We start from the raw sequence: 4,791 nt of genomic DNA on the forward strand, positions 1-4,791 counted from the left end.
TCAGTTTTCGAAAAATAAAATCTTCAAATTCAAAATAGGCTCGCCATCTTCAGCCGGTGGGGTCTACGTTACAAACCGCGTAGGTCCTTATTTTCAAAAAAAAAACAAACTTCAAAACAGATTCGTCCACTTCTATCGGACGGGGTGTCCACCCTTAGCTGACAGGCTCGCCATCTTTAGCCGGCGGGGTCTACGTCACAAACCGCGTAGGTCCTTATTTTAAAAAAAAACAAACAAACTTCAAAACAGATTCGTCCACTTCTATCGGACGGGGTGTCCACCCTTAGCGGACAGGCTCGCCATCTTTAGCCGGCGGCGCCACTAACCGCGCAGGTCCTTAGTCGCTGCGGCGATAACTTTTTCTGGTTTTCCCTTTTTCCAAAAATTAAAGGATTGGTTTTCCGTTTTACCAAAAAAGAGCGATGGGCTGGATTTTCCTTCGTTTTACGTCTTATAACAAACAAGGGGGTTTTCTCGTTTAGCTAAACCCTGAAAATGAGAATCTTTAAAAATATTTTTACCTCGTGATTGGGCTTGGCCAGGCCCAATTACACTTTATAGCTTTGATTTCGAAAACATCTGTAGCTACTTCCAATGACAAAGTGAGGGAGTTTCTACGCATCTTTAGATACTTCCAATGACAAAGTGAGGGAGTTTCTATACTATCCGTTGACAAATCCCAATGACACATGAGGGATATGTCGACACTTCAAGTGATGACCCTTAAGTCAAATGTTATCACTCGGGGGCTCGTGAGACCCTCGCAAAACAAGTCACATACACTATGGCTTGTGTGACGCACTCCGTCCAGTAATTTGACCGTCGTCTCATCCCGAGACTCAGTCAAAGTGGGGGCTAACTGTAGACACCTACTTTTGTCCCCATTCCCGAAAGGGAAGGTTCGATGATGAGAACATAAATCTCCACTTGGCAACGCATCTCCTATAAAATAACGAATCTCGATCACCCTTTTCATTTCACCCGAACCTGCTATTTATAGAAATCTGCTAAAAATAGTAACTGCCGTAACGGGTAGTTGCTAAAAGTGGCAAGACATAAAAGATGGAAACCTGTCAGAATTAGGTGTTGCATCCAACATAAATCCTAAAAGAGATATAATTTGCAAGAGGAATCCTGTTCCTAGTATAGCTCGAAAATACGAGTTACGTATTAATTAAAATCCTAACGAACCTAGAGTTCGTAACGGGCCCAGACGCATTCCGCCATAAAGTTAATACACACTAAAAGACTCGGATAAGTCTCAAAGACTCCGTATTCCACGAGTCCAAATCTGACAAGGAAATACGGCCCAGACCCTATTTTCAACGCCTTTTCGGCGCCCAGTCCTGGGCGCTGAAATTACCTAGGTACGTGTTCTCTCCTAATTCTTCTTGGATTAGTGCTCTAAAAATATATCTTTCCACGAACTCTTCCCTATAAATACAGCCCCAAATTCGACGTGAAACAACACACAATTCATATTCTGAGTATTGACTCCGACCCCTAAGCCTAAGCCTCACGTTGCGAAATTGATCCCGCGTTCTGTCGCAATCGATCCAAAAATCGAACAGAACGTATCCTGTCCCTTGTAGCTGAAGAATTAAGCCCGGAAACTTGAGATTCGTTAAATAAAAGGAGAAATAGCAAAGCCAAAGTGGTTAGTTTTCTGAGAACCATGACGCACCTCTCAAGGGTGCGTCGTAATGTGTCCCTTCGCATGATTTAATCGCTTTCCTCGCCCTTTTATAAAACTGTTAAACTATTAAATCTGATTGTTCTATCACGCCTAATAAAGATAATATCCTGGACAATTGAACTATCATGCTAGGTCCCTTAAATCAATCTAAATAAGATAATCACGATCGATCTAGTATTATGTGTTGCATATTGTTAAAATCAATTCAGATTAGTTTAATAATTAACACATGTCCCTTCAATTATTTATGCTGAGCTAGTAAGGATATCCTGCCTCTGGAGTTATCGAAGAGCGAGTACTCCTCTCGGTAGTTACAGTCCCCCGAACCCTCAATCTCTGCCCTGCGGGTGTACGTTGAGCGATCCCCACACCAGGGATCACAAGGGAACCTATGGCCGTCGTGGTCAAACATAATTGCATTCCCTTTATGTCACGATAACCGGGTTTTGTCAGTTTTTCTCATTGTCGTTAAAAACTGAATGGCGACTCCTATATTACTAGTCAATTGGGTGTAAACTCACAGGAAATCCAATTACACTTGATTTGACAAAAAGAAATGTCACGCCCACGAGGGACGAGGTCACGCATTAGCCTCGTGCTTTTTCGACCCCCTCACACCATGACCAATTTGATGAAGAAGGAATCAAAATTTGAGTGGAGTGAAAAATGTGAAGAAGCTTTCCAGATTCTGAAAGAGTGTTTAACCTCCGCACCTATTTTGACATTGCCTGATGGGAATGAGGGGTTTGAGGTGTATAGTGATGCTTCGAAGAATGGTTTGGAGTGTGTGTTGCAGCAGAATGGGAAGGTAATTGCATATGCATCGCGTCAATAGAAACCTTATGAGGCTAATTACCTTACTCATGACCTAGAGCTAGCTGCTATTGTATTCGCTTTGAAGATTTGGAGACATTACCTCTATGGTGCAACATGTAAGATCTTTACAGACCACAAAAGCTTGAAATACATTTTCACCAAGAAAGACCTCAACATGAGACAAAGAAGATGGTTAGAGTTGATCAAGGATTATGATTTGAACATTCAGTACCATGAGGGGAAAGAAAATGTGGTTTCCGATGCATTGAGTAGAAAATCGAGCCATAGCATGAATGTCTTTGTAGTTCCCGAGGAGTTGTGTCGAGATATGCAGAGACTTAGCCTGGAAATAGTGAATCCTGGGGAGACCAAAGCAAGACTGAGTGCATTACCATTGGGGTTGTCCATATTCGAGGAGATTAAAGAAAGTCAAGCTGGGGATGAATACTTAGAGAAGATCAAAGAAAAGATGGGGCAAGGAAAGTAAGTAGATTTCAAGATTCATGATAATGGTAGTTTGAGGTTCAAGGGGAGATGGTGTGTACCGCAGAAGTGTGAAGAGATTAAGAGACGTCTTATGGATGAGGGGCATAATACTCCATATTATGTGCACCCTGGGGGTGACAAGCTTTACAAAGACCTTAAGTAGATCTATTGGTGGCCCAATATGAAGCGTGAAGCTGCTGAGTTTGTGTCTAAATGCCTAACCTGCCAGAAAGTCAAAATAGACCACAAAAGACCCATGGGGAAAGTTCAACCTTTAGAAGTGCCTGGATGGAAGTGGGATTCCATTTCTATGGATTTTGTTACTGCCTTGCCTAGATCAAAGAACGGAAATGATACTATTTGGGTGATTGTGGACCGTCTAACAAAATCAGTTGTGTTTATTCCGATGAAAGAGACATGGAAGAAGAAACAGCTTGCAAAGACTTACATTAAGCATGTAGTGAGGTTGAATCCCAAACGATATTGTTTCAGATCGTGATTCGAGATTCCTCTTGAAATTTTGGCAAAAGGTCCAGTTGAACCTTGGAACATCATTGAAAAGGAGCACTGCCTTCCACCCTGCAACCGATGGTCATACTGAGAGAACTAACCAGACTATGGAAGATATGTTGAGGGCTTGTGCTATTGACTTTAAGGGTAGTTGGGAAGACCATCTAGACTTGATTGAATTTTCATACAACAATAGTTATCATCCAAGCTTCAAGATGACACCTTTTGAGGCACTATATGAGAGAAAGTGTAGAAGTCCCACCTGCTGAAATGATTTCAGTAAAAACATAGTTTTGGGAACAGAATTCATCGAGGAGACTATTAAGAATGTGAAAATGATTCACGCTAGAATTCAGGTTGCCCAGGATAGGCAAAAGAGTTATGCTGATTCGAAAAGAATAGATGATGAGTTTGCAGTAGGTGATAAAGTGTTCTTGAAAGTATCACCAACTAAAGGTGTGATGAGATTTTGGAAAAAGGGCAAGCTAAGTGCCAAATATGTAGGCCCATATGAGATTCTGCAACGAATAGGGAAAGTAGCATACAAGTTAGCCTTGCCGATGGAGTTCGAAAAGATGCACGACGTGTTTCACATTTCCCAACTAAAGCGCTATATCCCTGAAGAGCGTCATATCTTAGAGCCTAAGAGAATCCAGATTCATAGTAGCCTCACATACGAGGAAAGGCCTGTGAAAATCCTCGATAGGAAGGTGCGTAGTACACGCAATAAGGACGTCAGCATCGTGAAAGTGCTTTGGTCGAACCACGAGTACGAAGAGGCAACGTGGGAAGCCGAAGATGAAATGAAGATCAAGTATCCAGAGTTATTTTCTGAGGTGAGTTACGAGGGCGTAACTCGTTTTCTTTAAGGGGGGTAGAATGTGATAGAAATTCGCGCTTTTTACCTATTTATATGGCAATTTTATGCATTTTATGCTCATTTTTAGCAACTTATACATGTTGATGCAAGTAAATAGATTCTCCGCATAAGAAAAATGTGTTGGTGATTATTACAAGCAACTCTAAGTTGGCAAAAGAGTGCACATGAATGGCACAAGTACTTCTTTACGTAAGAATAAGTTGGAAACTTTGGAAAAAAAAATGTGAATTTTCGTGTCAAGTTTCGGGACGAAACTTCTTTTAAGAGGGGTAGATTGTAATCCCCCGTAAATTTATAAACGTTATTTATATTTTTTTTTACGTATAGTTAATATATTTAGAATATAATTTACGCATTTTAGAAATAAAAATGTAATTAACGTATATTTATTTTATACGTTCTA

The sequence above is a fragment of the Spinacia oleracea genome, chromosome 4 (assembly GCF_020520425.1).
Source record: "Spinacia oleracea cultivar Varoflay chromosome 4, BTI_SOV_V1, whole genome shotgun sequence".
NCBI classification, from domain to species: Eukaryota; Viridiplantae; Streptophyta; class Magnoliopsida; order Caryophyllales; family Amaranthaceae; genus Spinacia; species Spinacia oleracea.